The sequence below is a fragment of the Lonchura striata genome, chromosome 12 (assembly GCF_050655825.1).
Source record: "Lonchura striata isolate lonStrDom1 chromosome 12, ASM5065582v1, whole genome shotgun sequence".
In the NCBI taxonomy this organism is placed as follows: domain Eukaryota; kingdom Metazoa; phylum Chordata; class Aves; order Passeriformes; family Estrildidae; genus Lonchura; species Lonchura striata.
The window spans coordinates 22,175,301-22,197,551 of NC_140714.1; the positions used below are offsets into that span (position 1 = coordinate 22,175,301).

General features: G+C 48.3%; 1 protein-coding gene across 16 annotated transcripts in view; it reads right to left on the reverse strand.

Annotated features, from left to right (window-relative positions):
- The window catches only part of IQSEC1 (IQ motif and Sec7 domain ArfGEF 1), a 279,361-nt gene that overhangs the window by 70,620 nt on the left and 186,490 nt on the right, over nt 1–22,251 (reverse strand). Inside the window, exon 1 of one of the 16 annotated variants that reach the window (XM_085590834.1) lies at nt 13,814–13,995. The exons of the other annotated variants lie outside the window; for them this stretch is intronic. The gene's annotated coding sequence lies outside the window, so the exon portion shown is untranslated. Of the gene's footprint in view, nt 1–13,813; nt 13,996–22,251 lie in introns of those variants that run through there. 16 annotated transcript variants of the gene reach the window in all.

The window sequence follows — 22,251 nt, forward strand, 5'->3', positions numbered from 1 at the left end:
GCCCAAGGGTGAGAGCAATGAGACAGCAGTGCAGGCCAGGATGCAACAGCAGTTTTAAATTATGCTATAATTGACTTGAGAGCAGCATGCAAAGCAGTGTCCTTACAACAGCGGAAAGGTCTTTAATGAATTCCAAAGCAAAAACATTCACTTCTGAATTTTCACTTAAGCAGGTGCCCAAAATGGTGCAGTGCACACTGTAAACAGTTCTGTCATGTGAATGATCATAAAGAGAAATCATTTATGAGATAACCAAGCTCCACAATATGTGCTGTACATCACACACTGCAGGGACTGCCTCGCTATTTTAGGAAATATTTGTATGCTCACATATTCTCCTTTAGCCCATGTGTACAGACACAAACATCTCCCAGCTCTCAACAGCTCTTCACCTGCATCAATTCCTCACAGCCCTGTGCCTGTCCTTACCTCCAGGTTGTGATTATCTTTGGGTCAAGCCTATGATAATAAGCAACAGTTTCTGCAGCAGTTTTGTATTTTAAATCTGCTTCCATTATCTTCAAAACAAGCTGTAAAAGTGCATTTGAAAGCCCTCGCCTCAAATTTATTTACACAGCATGGATATACACTGGAATAGAAACTGAGCAAGAAACTGGCTTTCTGTAAGGAACAATAAAACTGCCCAGTCCCCAGTGTGAGATTAGGTTTTCTTTATGATCCTCTGTCTAGGAGGTACTCCTGTTTTTACAGCCCAGCACAGTGAGGATGAGATGATTTTGGATACGGGCATTGCCACATGTCAACTCTTTCACAAAAGAGCCAATTTCAGTAAAACTGAAATATCTCTTATTCTTTGCCCTGACCCTCCCTGCTACCTGCATGAAATAAATTCTTTGGGAGCCAATTCATGATGTAGGGGAAGAAAAGGTCACATCTCTGTTTTGAAAGCCTTTCCTGCACCTCTTCTCTTCTCTACACATGTTGGTATTTTATTCTGCCTTGGCGGGGCAAGGAGAGAGCTGAGCTGGTCAGAGTAGGGTGCTGGTAACACCAGCTGGGGGTTCAACCCCTGGATGGGCCATTCTCTTAACTTAAGGACTCAGTGGTCCCTGTGGGTCCCTTCCAGCTCAGAATATTGTATGATTCTGTGTGAATCTGTGAATCCTGAGCCAGGTTTCTGTGAGGGACAGTGGCCACTTCCTCACGGATGCTGCAGCAGCTCAGCAGGACAGTGCCCAGGCAGGTGGGACAGCTCCACGTGATCCAGGTTATGCCACAGGGAAAGCACAACTCTTCCTCCGCCCAGCAGAGCCTGCAGTAATTTCAGGAATCAGGAACAACAATTTGATTCCTTTCTGCCTTGCTGTCATGACCCAAAGACAGGCTCACAGTCTGGAAGATGCTCTGGGTGTCCAAAGCAAACCTCAGCCACGCCAAGCCCTCTGTGGGTCACTCCCAGGGGCACGTGGGTGCTTGGGGCTTGCTGGGTTTGACCTGTCCCAGGGGGCTGCCCATGACACAGGGGTGGGAGCAGCTTTCCAGGGGTGTTGGTGATGCCTTCTGAAGGCTGACCTAGAACAGAGCCTAGATGGTGCTAAAGAATAAAGCAGGGATTTATTAAAGGATCTCCTCCATGGATCCACCTTGGGCAACACCAGAGCCCAGCCAGGGCTGCACCCAAATGACCCAAAATGGTCCCAAAATGCACGAGCGCTCCCGGGGGCTCTCCCTGGGATCAGTTTTGCTCCATTGGCACTTGGAGTTCATTGTCCCATTCCAGCTTCAGCCCAGGCAGTCCCACCCTGCTTGTTTTTCTCCCTCCAGCCCATGCTGTTTGTGCTCCTGGGGTTGAGGTTTGGATCATTTGTCCTTGGTGCCCAGCTGAAGCAGGAATTGTTTTGTCTCCCTGCTCTGTGCAGAGAGCTCAGCATCCCATAATATGAAGCCAAAACCCACATACTAAAGCAGCCCAGAACATGAAAATATAAAAGCTAAAACCTGAGGCATCATTCCCCCCCTGGAAAGGACTCCTCCAGCTGGGCGGTCTCCCCGAACTTGTTATGCAACAGGCCGACAGACAGTTCATTCAGCACAGCCTGAGGATTAGTCTGGGTCAGCTGGACACTTGGAGCTTAATGCTGGCCAAGCAACAGAGTGTGGCAAAGGCATTCCTCGGATTTGCTGACGAGAAGAATCTGCGGCCAGAAGCCAACCAAATATGTAAGCTTTCAGAAAGGAGCATTTTCTCAGACTCCCAGAATGTCTATTCTCTATTCTCCCTCCTAGTGATCACATAGGCAACTTCCCATCCAGCTGCCAGGAGTGTCAGCTCTCTCCAGGAAAAGCATGGAAGGTGGCATTTAGTCCTATGGCAAATGACAGCTCAGGGTCAGCAGCAGGCCACAGCTGGGGGGAGCTGAGAGAGGAGAAGCTCTCACTAAAAAGGGCTCTGCCTCAAATTTTACTTGCAGTTTGCTCTGAAGCAAAGCAGCATTCCTGCTTGCAGTGAGCAAGGACGGTGCTGTCTTGGCTGCCTGTCCATGTAGGCACATTTAATTATCGCAGATCCACAAAAGAACCAATTATGTTCCAAATTAAACTCCCTCTCTTGTTCCTGCCCTTTAATGTGCTGACAAATAAAAGCAAGGAATGATTTGTATTCATCATCAGGGTGGCTGGGAGAGGTTCAGAGCTCGCAGATGCAACCAAGCCAGGACAAAAATGTTTGTGCTCAGGCAGGAATTTTAATTGCAGATGTTTCGCACAAGGTAACGAGGGACCTTTGTGCTGAGGCTGCAAGGAGAAAAGCCTCTGAGGATTCTCTTACAATTTAAACTAAATTTATATAATTTTTTAAAAAATTAGGAACGTTAAATTAGGATTACATCATCACTGAGCCAACACCTCATCCCTCTTGGTGACGGTGATCTCAACCACAAAACTCACTACTCCACCCTGTTTTGGCAAATAAAAGGAAGCAGTTGTTTGGATATTGAAATTTTATGAATATCGAAAATGTATTTCCTCATACTCTGGCTAGAAGTTATTTTCTTTTTTTTTTTTTTATAAAAATTAATAGAAAGGGAGCTTCAGTTATTAGAAAAATGCATTTCAAGTCCTCTAAGAATGTTTCTGGAACCTTACTGAGGGATCAAACCTGCATTTGTAAAGTCCTGCTTTAGATCTCTATATTGAGAAATAAACATACGTTATTCTAACCAAAAATTCCTCCCTCTAAATTTAGAGGTCCATAAATGTGCAGTGCTTTGGCAGCCAAACAAAACAGGTATTTTCACACAAAGAAACCCTTCTTGACTGTGTTATAGAGAGAGCCTTGGCATGAATCTGTAGCAGATCTAAAACCAGTCCTGCACTGAAGGAAAACTGCCTGGTGGCTCCTCCATGCTGACAAGGCAGCTGTGTCACAGGGGTGGGAGGTAAAGGCTGGTTTAAAATTAATTGTTTAGTGTGGGAGTCAGCCCTGCAGATGAAGTGAGCTGATGTGCCCTGCTGTAGAACATCCCCTGGAGGTCCTGCTGACCAGGGGCAGCCCAGGGCTGATGGGCTTTGCAGGAGCAGCAAGGAGCCCTTTCAGCTTGGAACACAAAAATGTTTGTCCAGTTAAAGCCTCTGTCCAAAAGCAGGCAGCTTTTGTGGTTTCTTCACACCACTGGGGCCACAGAGCTGTAAAACCTTGCCCTTATTTCAGAGCTGCAGTGCTGAGCTGAGCTGCCCCACGTCAGGAACCACCCCACAGGTGTGCAGGGACAGGAGCTGCTGTTTCTGCACCCAAGGCCGTGGCAGACAGGCCTTCCCATCAAAGCATCTCAGCTGGCAGCCCTGAGCTCACCCAGCAAAGGTGTCTCCCTTTAGGGCTGCTGGAATTCGGCAGATGAAGGTCAGACTCAGAGAAGGGAGCTGGATGCTGCTGCACAGGCATCATTTAGTGTCACAGAAATGCCTTCCAGAGCTATTCTTCAGCTAATAGGGTGGCTATTTAAAGAAAGAAGGCTCTTTGCAGTGATCCAATCATTTGGAACATGACTGCTGTGTGACCAGCTTTGGTCACACATTTTTCTATTCTTATTTAGGGAACCGAGACCATCTAGTTATTTCTGCTCAACTGAAGGGATCAATTAATATATTCATTCCCATTAGCTCTGATTCCCTAGAACACTTGCAGACAGAGTACCTGCCAGAACCAGACCACAGCCAGCAAAATGCTCAGGAAGGGCTGAATAGTTTGGTATGAAGTCTCAAGTATTTTCATTTCACTTCATGCCCACAAGCCTTTGTTTCTTTTACATTACAATACAAGGCTGTCTCTGCTCTGTGCTGTCAGGACAGTCACAAATTAGAGTCTCTATTGCTCATGAAACAGTGCAGTGACAAGTACAATCAGGCAAGGCAAGCTCTCTCATTAAATGTTCAGATGCATGAAAACAGCCAGGCATTTTTTCCTCTAGGAACTGAAGCTGTGAAAGATCACATATGCACATTTAAGAGCTCCAGCTAAGTGTGGGAGATGCCCACAGCATCTCCTCAGAATGTCACTGATTTTGTCAATATTCAGGTTGCTCACAAAACAGATTGAGAGGCACAAACACAAAGTATCACACAGCCAGTTCACATTTCCCTTCTTCAGGAACGGCAGCTTCTGCATTTCCTGTCTGACTGTCTGATGGCTTAAAGACACAGATGAGCTCATTATTTGACCATTATTTGGAGAGGGACCCACTGCTCCAGATCAATCCCCCCAAGTCCCTCTTCCTCCCCCCAGCTTTTCCCACTGGTGCACCTGAGGTGTGTCCCAGCAGGGGAGGTTGTCCTCACACCCTGAGCATTTTTGGGCAGCACCTTTCAGCACCCACCAGCTTGAGGTTTACTCTCTGCTTCTCAACTCTTGGTGCAAAGCCACAAATCAGGGTTGCATCTTCCTATGCTTGGAAAGGGTGAACATTTCCCCCCTCAGACACACCTCCTTGTCGTCTGTTCTTTCAGCTGTCTCAAGCTGCATCTCCCACCCCTCAAATCCAACACTGTTGGGTGAGGAACAGGCGTGCTCTGAGGAAATGCTCTGAGCAGAGCTCAGCAGGAGCACTGACCCGCCCACGAGGTGCTGCAGCTGCAGCATCACCCACTCGTGCCCCTCTGGGGCTGCTTGGGACCGCCCTTGGTACCAAAACCAGCCAAGAAACCTTCCCAGGAAACGATCAGCCACGCTGAACTCAATCCTCAAAGTCTAAAGTCAGACAAGTTATGAAGGGGGTGAAGGAGCAGCACAAACCTGGGAAGGAGAAAACATCTTCCAACCCAGGAATTGACAGAAATAAACTTGAAAGCATCTCACTGGGATTTCCATGGAGGCAACTGCAGAGAAAAGTGGTCCTGCAGAAGAGCTGGATATCAAAATATGGAATTTCTCTGGTGTGCCTCAGTAACCTCATGGCTGCCCCCTGCAAAGAGTTGCTTCTGCCTGCATTTCCTGGTATGATCCAAATGAATTTTGCTCAGGTGCAACACTAGCAAGAGCAGACCAGCAGCTCCTGGGCAACGTCCTGGGCAGCTGGAGAACTGAGATCAGCTGAGATAATGAAAATGGCTCATGTGCAGGAGATCCTCATAGCACCACATCTACTATATTTGTACAGTTTTAGAAAAAAAAATTGCTACTTAGCATATATTTTTTTAATCCAATAAACTATGTATTTACAGTAAAAAAATCCTTCTTTTTACAAAATTCTAAAGCACAGAAAAAGAATAAAGTCAAAGCTATGGCTATAATGTACATACTTTTAAAAAAGGGTACAGAAAGCATTCATATTTGATTTTCCACGTTTGACCTACTATTTCAAATTTTACAATTTGTTACTCCAAGTAACCCAGCTCTATTTGATATAAACCTAAATTTAATCCAGAGCACCCAAACAATCACTACACAGCCTGTGAATTTGAGAGAGACAGAATTTACTCAATTCCATTTTAATTTCTTTTGTGTGTAAAAGTGTTTAGAGTGTGAGCCTTGCTAAGAGATGACAGAATATCATTATACAGTAATTCAAATGCTTTCAAGACTGCTAAGAAACCTCCGCTATAATGACAGGCCTTGTGAAGTGCTTAAGAAATGCTGTTTCATCCTTTCTAGACGGGTTTAGGATAAGAAAATTCATATAATAAGATGATGTATTTACAGCACATAGGTTAGCCTTTACACTTGCTGTAATCATATTATCCAGAATGGGATCAGACCTGCAGCACTGGCATCACATGGTCCTTCTGAGCTGAGATTTTGTTTCATTTGCTACGAGAAGCAGAAAATCTGGGAGGGCATCTCGCGAGATGGCATCATTCTCCTTGTCCAGGTCCTCCTCCCAAGGGTTCTTGAATTCCTCAGCAAGGCTGAACATCAGCTTCCTTCAAAAGCATTGAGCTCAGGAAAGGGGAAACAGCTTGACTTAGTATTCATGTGTCAAGATAAATAAGAATGTCAGAGGAAGTGAACGTTTTAGAAGATTGGATAAACATACCCTGTGAGGGTGGCTCACTTTTCCTAGAATGTTCAAACACTCACACATTTTTCATACAAAAATATCAACTGGAAATTAAATCTCTTCCATGGCACAATTCCACTGTGATTACAAGCAAACAAAGGAATGCAGCCTGTGCCCAAGATCACATTTGGTTCCCAGCAGACAGTTTCTTTTCCCCAGAGCTAGATTTCATCATCTGTGTGGTACCCACTGGTTGCTCTGTGCTCTCCAAAACATCAGCTAGCTGAAAGTGGGATTTAGCAGAGAGCCAATCTTCTCTGGTTCAGCCAAGAAATAAGTCAATCCAGGCAGTAACCATTATATACAGCTTTATCTATTGAATTCTGAGCAACAGATATGGGAGACAGAGCAGCACCATGATGATAAATCAAGGTACAAAGTTCTCCAATTTTCCTTCAGAGAATAAATGAATGAATGATCTCATCATGGATTGCCCTACTCCAATACCAAACTGGAGACCTGAAGGATCCTACCAAAGGATATCCTTCAGAAATATTATATATATATATATATATATATATATATATAGCGTTAACCTTGGGTTTGGATGCTGCTTTCCAATTTATAAATAAATAGTTTTCAAACTGAAACAAGTTAATAAAACTCAATTCCTACATATCTCTGCTGTCATGCTTGCACTGTGAGCTGCAGTTCATACTCTGAGCAATGAGAGACTCCCTGCCCAAGCTTCCAGAGCAGTTTGCAATGACAGACTCAGGAACACGGAGTGTGCCAAGGGAGGCTGGAGAAAGGGACAAACCTGGTTGTTCACCATCCAATTAAAATCTAATCGTGAAGAAAACAATTCCCATTTGCTGGTTTGGTGCACAAGCTGGATTCCTTTGGAGAAGCCCTGTTTAGTTCCATATGGAGCCAGCTTATCCAGGCAGAAGCAGCTGGGGTCTGCTTTGCTGGGTGCTGGAGCCTGTTTCCAGCGGGCACAGCCAGCAGATGAGGTGCTGTGAGCAGAAGGACATGCAAGAGGATGATGTAACCGTACCCAGAGTGCTGTGGGCAGGCTGGAGCATTCACACAAATATCTGGAGCTCGCCAGAGAAGAAAACTTGCACAGCACACACAACACCAACTGCAGGCTCAGGGGTCTCAGCTCTGCTGTGCTCCCGACCTCCAGCACCAGGTCTGTTCTGTTCTGCCTCAAAGCAAGCCAGCAAACACTTCTGCTATTGATATGCAAACATGCACACCAGGCATTTGCTTTATTTCAGCCTTCCCAGACCTGACACTGCCTAACAAACAGCTTGTGCTGGGGTGCAGAAAGCTCAGCAATGTGAATCGCTGGAGTTTTGCTCCTTTTGCATACTAACACTCGGTATTCTCCCTCAGCTGACAGCTCCCTCATTCACTTCCACTGATGGCTGAGCTCTGGAGCCAAACAGAAGCTGCACATAAATCTCCCCTCTGGTTTTCCTTATCTCTTTACAGAAACAGCGGCTGAGAAGGCTGAACTGGAAAGCTGGGGCTGGGCTTGGGTTTTTGTTCAGTGTACCCTACAGGAATGGGGACAAGAGCAAAACCGAAGCTCCTGTGAAGGCTGGAGGCAGAGAGGTGCAGGCATCCAGTCAGGGACTGCTGCTGGTCAGAATTGGGCTGGGACTCCTGGGGGAATACGGAATTCCAGCCCTGGTCCGGCTGCGGAGCGCCTGAGGGAACCAAGTCCCCTGTTTTTCCGTGCCCTTCCTCCCTGCTGGGCTGCAGACATGCCTGGAGCCTGAGCTCTGCCAGCCCTGCGCTGACAGGGGCTGCTGAGGGTGCTGGACGTGGCCGGCTCAGTGCTGCACGGGGCCAGCAGCGCATCCCGCTGGAATCCAGCTGCGCTCCTTGTCCTCCTTGTCCTCCTTGTCCCCCTGGGCCACCCCAGCAGGCGCCTTGCTGTGCCCTCGGGGCTGTGCAGGGCGGGCTGGAGCTCTGGGTGTGCTGAGCCAGCACAGGCACCGCTCCCGAGCCACAGGGAGCGAGCAGGAACGGAGCCAGGGGCACCGGGAAGAGGCAAAGTCCAGGTGGGATGAAGGGACAAGCAAACGGCACCACGGAGGGGCCCATGACAACGGGGCTCACAGCACGGCGCACACAGCAAGGGAAGGAAGGAGAGCAGAGTGAAATTTAACCCCGCAATTATTTTGTTTGGCTCATTTCCTTTCCAGCCAGCCTTCCACACTTGGATCAGCAGGTTAATGTTACCATCACTGATCCCCCAGCAACGCTTTAGAAATGCACGTGTGCCACTGATTTAGGAGCATAAGGGCCCAGATAAGCTCCTCTCTGGGATACAAATGCCTTATGATCTGACACCTAGACCAGGGTGTTGCTCTGCCCTTCCCATTTCCCACCTCATCACTTCTGTTACTGATAACAGAATGGTGTTTTATTTTTCCATTGGGCTACTCATCACATTAATCAAGAGATACAAAGCCTCACGGTTATACTAATGTGTCCCACAAATAGTATCCAACTAGTAAGGTCTGGTTACCAGGAAATATTTTCCTGTGGCTCTTTGCTGGAAAGAAACACATCTGAGGCCACCCCTCTTTGGCAGCAGCTATCAAACAAGGAAAAAGAGAGCAGTGTCTAAAAGGAAATACAATTTTTTCCCCCCTTTTGAAACTGAGTCCAAGAATATTCTCTGGGTGACGCCCCGTGGAAGGGGCACACAGCTGAACCAACAGCCTTTACTGCACACTGAGTAACACAATAAATGCACAGCAGGCCATTTTCTGCAGCCACACTCTGTGATCCCTGCCTTCTCTGCTGACTGCTGCCTTGAAGAACCTCAATTGATCCAAATCTTGGCTGAAATCCTTGGAAAATACTGCTGGAGTGGACAAAACAAGTATGAAAGCATCAGCCTGGAGCCCAAGGAGGTTTTCACAACCGACCCCTCTGAAGCAGCTGGGGTTTTGTCCTTCAGTGGGATCCCACCACAGCTGTGCTGCTGCCGCTTTCTGCCTCTGCACACTGGACTTCAGCACTGCACTAATGCTTGAGAAAATTGGGAGGACTGGGAAACATCCTTTTCCTGAGTGTCCTTTCCCTGTGTGCCTGCAGACATTGGCTGTTTCCAATGCTGTTGGTGCTATCTCAACTGCTGTGCTCATTACGGGAGTTCAGGGCAGTGCAGCTGGATTTTAACAACTGGATTTTAACAACTCCCAGAAGGAGCAGGATGCAGTCAATGGTGTCATTACACACACTCCAGTTATCCTGTCAATTCACTACTGCCTGCAAGACACTGAGGGAAGCTCACCTTGAGAGCTGCTTGTACCCAAAAGAGCTAAAAGTGTTTGCCAGGCGCTGTGTTCTGCACATTTCATGTGCACACACACAAAACCACCCCTGTAAAAATGCATTTCTCCATCTCATTGATCAAGCCTATGAAACTGATCCTGCCTAGTGCTCCCAGGCTGCTGGGAGAGCACAGAACTGAAATGAAGGTTTCTAAAATCCAACTCTGCCTCTAATATCAACCTTCCCCTGCAGCTGAACAAACCGTTCTCTCCTTTCCTCTCCCTCAGTCTTTCCATCTGGAAAATGAAGACATTTGCATCTGTGCTGCGGGTGCCTGTGCAGTGCATTTCAATCAGCAAATGTTTATAAAAATCATTTCAGGAGGAAAATCTACATAGTTCTGATTGAATACATTTATTTATATTTTTGTAGAGCAAAACAAAACCCAGCAAAGCCACAAACCTGGGATCATTCGTCAGGGACCCGATTAATTGTCCATGGGATTAATTTTCCTTAAGGTAAAATGGCACAGACACCTCAGGCCTGATATTAAATATGAAGGAGTTTTTATTGCAGCTCCAGATCTACCAGCTATCACAACAGACAAAATTATATCAGGCAGCAGATTTAACTCTCCTCCCCCTCCTCCAGACCACAGCCCAGTCCTGGACCTCTGAATGCCTCCACACTGAGCAGGGACTGGCAGCTCCCACATTAGCAATTCCTACTGGAAATGTACTTCCCCCCTGGACAGCATCCCCTTGGTACATGTTCCACTGATAACATTAGAAAACTTACAGCTGTGTCCCCAGAACACTTCCTAAATTCCATGCTGCTCAGTCCTCACATGTACAAGGTCTGTGAATTTTTTTCAGACACCTAAAGGAACGAGGAGTCCAGATTAAACTGAATTTCAGGAGGGTTTTTCACTTTGGTGAATGCAGCTGTTGGAGGAAGCAGCCAGCTAAGCTGTTTCTTGCAAGAGGCACAGATATATAGTTTTGCCTTGCTGAAAAGCAATTTTTTTTCGAAGTTGTTTCTTTCCCTGTCATCTCCCTTCTCATGCTTCAGGAGGCGACTTTTTTTCTCACCTTCAGGAGGTGAATTTTCCAATGGGCACAGCACAGCAGCCTGGCAACCTTCTGTGCTTTGCCAAATCTCAGGTTCCTGCCTCTGAAGGAGTCCCCTCTAACAAATGCAGAGGCTGCTCCTGGCAGAAGTCTCAAAGCAAGACGCAACCTCCCTGCCATTCTTTCCTTCTTGAATAAAAATTCTCTCCTGGAAAATGTGAAATTCCTTCCGAAGGTGTTCAGTTCCCTGCAGGCTGGGGAGGGAGTGACACCCAGGCACTGGGGTTTTTAACAGCACACCTGCACAGTTTACAGCTTAAACCTGCAGCTGCCTCCACGGCACTGAGCTTCTGGCTGCCCTTGCAGGGGATGCATTTCTGCTGTGGCAGCACTGCCATTCACAGGCAAGAGCTCCAAAAAACGGTGCCTGCCCATGGAATCCCCCCAGCGAGGCCCTGGGTGCCAGGAACACAGCAGCCCCCCCAGCCCTGCCCAGCAGAGCCTGCTTGGTGCAGCACAGCAGCCCAGGGATGCTGAGCAGGCTCAGCCCTGGCAGGATGCTCAGCCCTGGTGTCACACACACCCCGGGGCACAGCTGGGCTGCTCAGAGCCCTGCAGGAGCCTCAGGCTGCTGGCACTGCCCCCCTGTCCTCGCCCAGCCTGGCAGGGGCTGCAGGCAGGGCTGGGGCTGGGCTCTTCCCTCTTCCCGGAGTTCCTGCCGGCCATGGCCTGGCTGGGACTGACACCTGCCTGTCTCTGCCCTCCAGAAAGTCACCACTGCACCAAGAAGGACCTGAGGGCCCCCAATTTCCCCCTCAGTCTGTGCATGGAATACTCCCAATGTACACAGTCTTTACTGTCCAGGCTACAGAAAAGGCAAAAACATGCTCTGGATCTTCAAATACTTGATCAGGTATATAACTACAAGCACAAATACTGCGCTTCTAATGATATGCATTTATAAATTCAAGACCTCAATTTTTCCTTAAGCTGTAGACCAGTATCTTTTAGTACCATTTAACTGACAAAGTCTCCATTTTACCTTATTTATTAAAAAAAAACTTAGAAAAAAAACTCTCAGATTATTGGTTTTAAATGGTACTCTGCTTTTAAAAGGGGGAAAAGGTAATTTTTAGTGATATTAAGAAGTATTTTTCTCCTCCTCAAGCACTTAAAAAAGCACAAAGCAGCGTTTCTTTCTTACTGGCTGGACCCCTGCATGCTGCACATGGAGAGGTGAGTGACCCATCCCTCAGGAACCCAGCACAGACCCTGGCAGGCACTTCCCAAATTCCTGCCCTGGCTGAGGAGCAGTGCCCACATTCCTGGGTTGTCCAGGGCCTGGGAAAACACAGGAGAAGGGGAGAGCTTGGACCCGAGTGTTTCTGTGCCCTTCTCCCAGTGACAGTGCCTCAGCCCAAACAGCCTTTAACCCACCGGACACCTCCCAGTCTGCCTAAAGACACCCCAGATTTCCATGGCACTCCCATCCCACCCCCAAACCTGCTGCCCACGAACCCTCCCCATGCACAGGACTCGGGTCCCAACTGCCAGGGCTCACACCCACCCCTGCCCCACAGCACAGAAACTCTGCTGCCATTCATGTCAGGGAGCACACGACAGGTCAGGGCATTTATTCTGTTCCTGAAGATGCCCACAAAACAGCACTCAGGCTATGAATTTTGACTTTAACTCAGCTTATGACTTCAGGGGCTTTTCCATCCCTTTACTTCCAGCTGCATGTGGAAACTGAAAGCTCCACAAGATCACCATCTCCCCGTCAAACTGCTGTGTAAAGCCTGAAAGCATCAGCTGAGATCCCAGGACTTTCTGACAAGCAGCTCCTCGAGACCTTGGGTTTTTAAATGGGAATCTTGTAACTTCCTGCCCCTGCTGAGCAACAATTCTGCTTCCCTCGTTCCGGCCCTTCCACAGCTTTCAGGGAACACGGTCAGACCGAGCCTAAAGCAGTCCCACCTAACTGGTACTTGGCAAACCCAGCAGCGATTCATATTAAATCATTAATCATCAAAATAAAAATATATTAATCTACTATCACTAATCTAATATATCTTAAATCCAATTGACAGGAATTAGCAAAATTGTTGTAAAAATGTATTAAGCCAGATACATGTATTACATATACTAAGAGCTATAAAAATAAACGAAGCCCCCTAAATGCCAGCCCTTTCCCCCCAGAGAGCCCTTACATAAGGACAGAACACCTATGGACACAGGCCCGCAGCAGGGCTGCGCTCGGGGAGCTCTGCTGAGAATCCATCCTCATGTCTGTCCCATGGATCCGCACCTTCCATGGCCAGAGGATGGATTTTATCCACCTGAACCACACGCGTGGTTTGCACAAACCCCTCCTTCCCCAACTGCACGGACTGCAGCGATGGAACCGAAACATTCCGCTCCCTCTGCTGCAGGATTGTTTATTGTTCTGATGATTTATTTAAAGGCAGATACACAAAGAAGCATAAATATATCCAGCAACAAAATCAACAGAAATTCATCCGAAGGGATTCAGGGTGGGCACGGGCTTGATTGACTAAATGCAAATAAGAAACCTGAACCTCCAGCCTGGAATCAATGCCAGCAATCTACATAACACAGCACATCAGCTGCGATGATTAACACCCTTATTTTTCTGCTGAGAACTTGATATGCATTTATAAGGATGAAACACGACATTCCGTTAATTCCAGCAAGTTAAATGAGTAGCTCTGCCTTGAAAAGCCTGGCTTTCTGTCATTACCGGGGAAGCAAAACCTTCATACATGACTACTTCAGGCATAACAGAAAGCTGTATAATGAGAAATGTCATCTGCTGCACCCCGACCGCCCGGCTTTGCCTCCCCGCAGCCCAACACACGCAGAAACAGAATTTATTAACATTTCCCCCCACCGCCAGCCCGACACATTAAATCATCCCCGTAGCGAAGCTCCCGCCGCAGCAACTTCTGCACTGCATCATTCACCTACCTCTGACTTCATTGTTCCGCGGATAAATAAAACCGAACACCCAGGTGGGGCCGTCACAGCTTCCCCGAGCGGCGGATGCGCAGCGAGAGCTCCGGCGGGCGCAGCCGGGGCCGGGGCCGGGCTGGGAGCGCAGGGCCGGGGCCGGGCTCGGGTGCAGCTCAGCACATTTGCCGAGCATGGTGCGAGGGGCCGGCCCCAGCAGCTGTGCGGGCACGGCCGCACCGCAAGGTCAGCGCCCCGCCAGCCCTGCGGCGCCACGGAGCGATGCTGCCGTGCCGCTGCCGCCGCCCGCAGCTCAGCACCTCCTGTATCCCCGCCAACTCCCAGGCGATGCTCGCCGCCCGTGCTGCTCAGCACCGCCTGTCTCCCCGCCAACTCCCAGGCGATGCTCGCCTCCCGTGCTGCTCAGCACCTCCTGTCTCCCCGCTAACTCCCAGGCGATGCTCGCCGCCCGTGCTGCTCAGCCCAAAATGCAGCTGTTATCGCAACTTGCCACTCGCGGTTTGGAGCGACACCGGCGATGCAGAAGCAGCGGAATGCTGCAGCGTAACTTTCACGCCCAAGCAGAAAGTGGTTTTGTCCTCTGACTGTAATTTTGTTAATGATTCTTTTTTCCTCTGGATTGTCCTCTTAAGCCCCACTGGAGCAGGGGGAATATGTATCAGCCCGCCGAGCCTGCACGGTGTTCCCTGAACCTGCCCCTGTCCTGGACAGCTTTTGGCAGGGCACTGGGAGGGCTGAGCTCCTGTCATGGGCTGGCTGGGGCTCACTGGAGGAAGGACCCACCCTCCTCCCTGTCAGATCCCCCAGGCTCCAAGGCCTGTTTTACACTCCGGGAACCTCTCAGAAATGTATGGGTCAGGCTTCTCCTCCTCCCAGAGAAAACAACTTTGCCCCACCTCTTCTGCAGAGCCATCTCCTTTACCACTGAAATGCCTGTTCTGTGCTTGAGGCATTTCAGTGCAGCTTGAACTCAACCTCAGAGTACAGGTCAAATCACTGTTTCTGGGTGCAGGGCAGCCCAAAGCAATTTAGGGTTTAAAATAATAGATTACATTAAAAAGTAACTCTGTTTATGCTGTTTCTGGTCAAACTTGAGTGAAGTTTTCACATGTGCTCTTTAGCAGTCTCAGCACAGATTCTTCCAGTGATGCTCACCAGTTGTCATGGTTCAAACAGCAGCAAATAACACACATGTAAAGAAAAGACTAAACCAAGGTCTGTCCAACCAACTGCCACATCTTTTCCATTTTTGCAGAGAAATCCCTTGAAAAGGAAATTTTTTTGAACAGGAATGGAATTTCTCCACTACTTTTCTGGAGTTTTGCAAAGGGGTGGCAGGTCAGGAGCGTGATGTTAGGAGTATAATCCACAGAAACAGCATCTGAAAGATGACATGCAGCCTCTCCTACCTGTCAGACATCTGTGCAGCACGTGTGATGATGGTACTTGACTGCACGATCCTACTGACTGGCTTTAGCCAGAGGTAGGGAAGTGCCCCTGTCCCTGTCTGGGATGGAAATACCACGAGTTCAGCTGGGCTGGACTCAGAGCCCAAGGCTTTTACAGCCCTTTTCTCAAATCTGAAAAAGTTCTCAGTTCTTACTCCTCTGATGATAAAACCACTGCATTTCATTCAGCTCTGTTATTTTTCTGGGCTGGCATCACTAATGGTGACTTTCAAAGTCACTCCAAGGGACTGGAAGCTCTTCCAAGGCCTGGGAAGCACGGCAGAAATGTGACTCTCAAGATTGACAGACAAGGTGTTCCCCTCATGACAAACCCTCCCCAGCTCTCTGGTAGCCAGGGGCTGCACCAGGCTCAGTCCCAAACCCCACTGGGTCATCTGCTGGCTGTTCCCTCTCCTTCCCTAATTTTTGTCCTGGTCCCTCCTCATGGACAGGAAATCTTTCCAGTTTGCTGTCTCAGGGACTGCTCCTTCCCACACCCCTCATCACCCCAGGCTTTCAGCTCTCCTCTGCAGGGGGACACGGAGTGGATGCTTTTAGGAGACACAAGGAATTTTTCATCCCTTTAAGAAGAAATTTCATCTGATTTTAGGAGAAATATGGTGTTCCAAGGGCCTGGGAGCTGAGGTGTATTTGGGACAAAGCCTTGGGCCGCCAGGTGACCTCCCTGCAGGGCCATGGCCATGAGCACAGCAATGTGGCCACACAGAACCAGGAGGAAGGTAACTCAGCTGGGAAGGGAAGTACAGAAACACAAAGGCTGCAGGAGCAGCCCTGTGTGCCAGGCTGGGCTCCTGTCTCCTCATCCTTCTCAGGTGTTCCTCTGGCACAAGCCCAGGCCCTCCAGTGCAGCCAGGACCTGTCTCCTGTGTGAGGTCCCTGCTGGATGCCAGCGTGTGCAGAGGGACCCTTCTGCATAGAGGTGATCTGAGACAGGCCCCCTTCCTCAGCCTGGCCATGCAGTCTGTCACTGAGCAGCACACAGCTCTCTCTTCAGGGTTCAAGGTCAAAACACACCCAGCCCAGAATCTCAGACATCTTCCCAGTGACTGAGGCACCTCCTGCATCCTCCTGGAACAGCCTTCCAGAAAAGAGGGAGGAAAAGAACAGCAAAAAAAACCCCTAAAAATCTGAGCGTGCTGCCTCTCCAAAATCAGAGAACTATCAATCCACACCAGAGGTTCTTACCAGCCTGCTTCAGCTTCCCCTGAGGACAAACTAGAGATGATTTCCACTGCCTTCTGTTAAGCACTTCTGAGATTTTCCATGCAAAGATGCTGAATAAGTGCAAAATGTTATTGAAATCCATATTGGTAAGAACAATTTCTATCACTGCCGCAATAATTAGAGTAAAACCCAAGAGTATCAAGGCTGCATGCTTCCAGAGCAGCTGGAGCTGGAGTGAGGGTGAGCAATGAGCTGGCTGGGGCTGACTGGAGGAGGGCATCCATCCTCCTGCTCCGTCAGAGCCCCGAGCTGCAAACCTGATCCCTTTTTCACTCTGGGAACAGCATGGTTCCTTGGTGTTATTTTTGCTGCACTGCTGAAGTTGTTTGGGGAGATGGAGGAGGTCATTGTTTCATAAGAGCTGATTCACCTCTCCTTATGTTTTCATCCTGAAACCTCGCAGTGATTCCATGGGCTCAGCCCATTTGGAAGCACATCAGTTGTGATGTCACCACGAGGATTTTTGACCTTCAGAGGCAGAAAAGCTCCCAGTGTGGAGCTCAGATACCTGGGATGAGGCACAGGGGCACAGGAAAACCAACCAGAGCTTGAGGAGTCCAAAAGGGCTCTGTTCCCAGGAAAGGTGGTGTTGGCAGAAATCCTGATAAAAGCTGTGGAATGACACTGGAGTAGCTGGCTTGTTTTAAAACAGTGTCATTTGCACCTTTTACATCAGCTAAAAGTCCAGCACCTTCTCAGGGGAGTTCTCCCTCAAAGTCAAAGCAGACAAAGCTCAACACTATACAATTCCGACCTCACTTTTCTTTACCCCTGGAAACTCAGGGAAATATTCACAAGCATTTATCAGAATTACCCTTGTCCTAAAGCAGGCCCACGGACAAGATAAAAGTGTCGGGAAGCTTTGCTTTGCCTGGCTGCAGATTGCAAATTGCAGCTAGAAGGGCATCGGTCTGAACTGTGCTTCCTTCCTGCCCCTGGGCTGCCCCAGCTCCTGCTCACAGCTGCCACCCTGTGTGCCTGCCCCTCCAGGGCTCTGGGATGTGCCAGCTCTGGGATGTGCCACTGAACAAAACCCCCATGCCAGCCCTCCTGACCCGCCCCAGGCCCGTGCACACACAGAGCACACAGCCTGTGTATTTCATGCTTTAGCACAGGAAACAATTCCAAGCTCTCCCCAGCAAGAACACATTCTGTGCCAGGGCTGCCCGAGAGCCAAGGCACCTGCATGGCTGAGCCACCCCAACAGTCCCTCCTTTCCTTGGGAAACCTCAGTCTAGGACACTGCATCATGGTCAGACACTGCCTTGGCTCTGCAACCCAGAGCAAACCCATTCCAGCTTGGCCTGTCAAATTCAGCTCTGCAGTGCCTGGACTGGGGTTACCCAGACTGGGATGGATTTCATACCCTGGAGGTGTCCTGAGGTGTCCTGGCCAGGATGGTTCTCTAGCCCATAAATACAACTGCAAAAGGTCTTGGCACCTTCAGGATTTCAGAAAACCTCCCTACATATTCCATAAGCATATTTAAAAAAAGCAGATAAGCAAATGTTACCTGCTGGGTGCAGCAGCTGTGGCCTCTGAGAGTTACAAGGGTCAAAATGAAACCACTCCTGAGCAATTCATTTGCACTACGTTGTTTTTTTTTTTTTTTCCACCATAATATCACAGGATTTAATTTTTAAGATAAATTAAAATCAATTTTCCTTTTTTCATTCTGGACTACTGACTGCCAAAACAGACCTGAAGGTAGCAACTATGTGCTGTCACCCACAGTGCCATTTCAATCACCTTTAGAATAATGGCCAGGCAAGAGGTAAAAAATTACAGCACAGAGGGCTGGGAATGAGAGGACAGATAGCAGCTTTAGCTATATTGCTGGCAATAATTTAGCACCAGCAATGGAGATATGCAAGAACATCAAGCCAGATGATTTCATTGCTGCTGTCTGTGGAAACAGAGGTGAATCCTGTAGCTGACACCTTCCAGCTCATCTGCAAAAAGGAGAAACTGCTGGGGACTGAAACAAAGCTTAGCCAGTGCTGGGCCCTGTGAAAACTTGGGAAATAGAGAAATATGTTCCCTGTATATATTTTGATTTTCATCCTGGCTATTTTATGGGCAGAACAACAGTGAGTGAGTGGCTGTGGGCAGCTCCAGGCTAGGCTGAGCTGGAGGTCCCTTCGCCCCTTGCTCTCCCCTCTGAGGTCTGAGGCTGTGGTGCAGTGAAAGTGGCTCTGCAGACAGGGGCTCAGGTGCTGCTGCAACACCTGGGATGTGTCAAACATTCCACACTGCAGGCAGCAAGCTGCCAGCCCTCAGGGCTGGGGCAGGGCAGCAGCCCTTAGCACTGCCTGTGCTTCACAGATGGGGAAAGCATAGGCAAAAAAAGCCAAAAATGTCAGAGGCAAGAATTGTGGTCAAAAATGGAGAATCACTGCACACCCCCTTCATTCATTAAAAATACACCCCAAATAAGTGGTATCTATTCAAATGCTGACCAGCCTTACCAGTGACAGTGAATGGTCTTGGGTCTGGCTGGAGTTTGTACCCTGCTCTCCTCCTACAGGTGGGGAACTGCACCCCACAGACCCTGCAGCATGTGCTGAGGGTGGTGCTGGGCACTGCCCAGGGACGAGAACCATCCCCACTCCCTTTGTTGGGAATGCTGCTCCCTTCCCAGGGAAGAGATCCATTTGTCTGTGTGTGGGTAAAGCCATCAGCTTCTTTCCCTCAGTCACAGGCTCCTGTAACATCACAGCACTGGCCTTGCAGGGACCCTTTGTCACTTTGCTGCAGTTTCATATATGTTCATTCCTTTAGTGAGGCAGACACGTTCTCCTTATTTCCCAGCTGGAAGTTTAATTGCTGGCAGGGCACACACTGAGGGGGGCATGGGGAGCACAAGGATGAGCCTGACTGCACTCCAAAATCAGAGTGATCATAACCAAAGCAACCCACCCAGGAGCAGCACTGCACAGCTGGGGAAATCAGAGCATGGGAAGTTGAAGCAGATTCAAACGTTGACACAAATATGTTTGAGGAAATGCATCAAAAGGTTGGCTGATAACACTCTCAGGGCAGCATAAACTGGAATGTAATAGAAGAAAGAAGTTTTTTACAATGAGGGTGGTAAAACATGGGAGCAAGCTGCCCCTGGATCCCTGGCAGTGCCCAAGGCCAGGCTGGACAGGGCTTGGAGCAGCCTGGGACTGTGGAAGGTGTCCCTGCCATGGCAGGGGTGGCACTGGATGGGCTTTGAGGTCCCTCCAACCCACACCATGCCAGGACTCTGTGAATTATGTATTTGTATTGGGTTTAGTGCAAGCAGAACTTGTTTCTAAATATGCAAGTTTTTGCAAGGGTTTGACCTCCGTTATTTGGTTGATTCCACTTTGATCTTCCTTACTGAGACTGAGCACCCTCAGCCCACGCTCCCTCCTTCCTCCCCAGCCATGCTGCACATCCCCCAAAGATGGGCAGCTCCAGGAATTTGGGCAGCTCCAGGAATGCCCTTCCCAGTGTTTGGTGTCTCCCTGCCCCTGCCCCGATGCTGGCAGATCCCAGCTCCCCACGGCAGAGCGCATCCACACCAAAGCCTCGGGGCATTCTCCACTCTCAGGCCCCTGGGCTCTCCCAGGACACTTCCCTGGCAGCTGCATTTGCTCCTGGCTCTTCACCTCCTCTCCCCGGGGCCCTGGGAAGGCTCTCAGCAACCTCCCTCTCACCTACTGCACCTGAAGTGCTTCCCAAAATTCCTGTTACTCCTGCTGTTCCTAATTTCCTTTGCACTCCTTCCACACAGCCTTGGCAGCTGCATTTGGAATATCCTGATCGTGGCCATGTTTAATTTCTTACTGAAGCAGGGGCTGCGATTCAGCTGCACCATGAGGTGCTTCCAGGTGGCTCAGGCAAACCCTCTCATGTCTTGCTTAAATAAAATAGGCCACCTGCACATGACCATTCCTCAGGAAAACAAGATGAATTTGGTCCGTTTTCCCAGTTTCCAGTTATTTCATGTTTGCCTTTTTTCTCTCCTACATTTATGGCCACAGAAGAGCAAAATCTCAATTTAATTTTTAAGACTTCTCTATATTTTAACTACAGTTTGTTCAGGCTTCCCAGCACAGACTTCTCATTTTTATCTCCTCAGAACTGGTCCAAAATGCAAGTCACAGAAAATCATCCCTAGGACCTGTAGCCCATGAATATACAGTCGTGACTGATATAGAATTTTAATACTTTACTGTGACTAAATGAGATAAGCATATTACAAAGAAAGACGTTCATAATAAAATTCATTTTCCAAGGTCCATTTTGCAAAAAGCAGCTCATCTCTTTCTCACAGGGAGCAGCACTTGGACTTGAAAAAAGGGTTTTGAATCTGAATCACTGGGATTTGCTTTTTTTGTTATTGAGATTTTCAGCTTTTTTTTGTTTTTAACTAATTTTTCAGAAAAATGGAGGCTCAGATGCAGAACAGCCCAAAGGAAAAAATACACAAGGAAAATAATGGCCTGCAATAAAAAGGAAAATGAAGTTTAAGAGAAATTTTTCTACGTTCTTAACAAGGAGCAACAGCTGGAACACAGGTACTGGGGCTGGGCTGTGCCCAGGTGAGAGCCTCTGCTCTTAATCCCACCCAGTGATCAGTGAAAAGTGCAGACCTCATGTAGACTCATGATTAAAATTTTGTGGGCAGCTTTTGCTTTGCTGGACAATTCTGTGGATTGTTTGTCTGGACCAGAGTCTTGCAGAGTTCAAGGAAACCACATTAAAAGATAAATATTAAGAAAATAATTTCAAATATTTTTTCCCCCCTTTCTGCAGGCAAGACACAGGAGATGGGGCAAGGTTAAGATTCTGACACCACTCTCAGCTGTTGCACAGTGACAAGGACAAGGCAGATTTCTGGCTGGAAAAACCCAACCCCCTCATCCATCCCCAGACCTTCTTGGCTTTTAGGGGTGTTTTTTAGGTTTTTGGGTTTTTTTTTTTTGGGAGGGGGATTCAGTTCCCCACGTGGTCCCTGGCCTTGCCCCTGTCACAGGTCCTGCAGCTGGTGCAGCTCATCCAGGACCAGGAGCTGCTCCTTTCAGAGCCCTTTGGAATGTGAGTCACAGGTGCCCCTGAGCCAAGGAGCAATCAGGAGCCAGCCACAGCTGGAAGTAGAGCCCTTGACTTTCAATCTGGGAGTTACAATTCATTTTTGTTCACTTTAAAAACCCTTTTTCTCCTCCTCTTAAGTAAAGAAGAGAGGGTTTCTTTGCATAGTTCCAGAAAGGAAAAGTGAGGGAAATAGGGCTAAAGGAAGCTGTAGGAAGGTATTGGAAATATATTTATAATGCTGGAAAAATATTGGAAAAATATTTATAGTTCTACTTCTTGTCTGCCAGACTTGCCCAAACCTTCTCACTGAACTGCTTTCCCCTCCTTCCAGGGACAGACCTCCACATGCCCAATAAATGCACAAGTTATGATGTGCAACTTATTTTTAGAAACTTTTGAGTTTTAGTGCTTTATAATCACAAACTATCAGAAAAATCACCAAAAAAGAACATTTCTATCAATGCCAATATTGCCTAAAGGAGAGATTTAATAGGCAAAGTGCTCCTTACTTCACCTGCCCCCTCTGTGCTTTCCGTCTGATGGGCTTTCACCTGCAGGCTGCTCCTCCCACTCTCTTCCAGAAGATGAAGACAAGAACTTGATTAATTCTTCAGTTAATGTGTTAAAAAACTTGATCTATAAAATCAGAGATCTTGCAGGAGATGCAACACACTT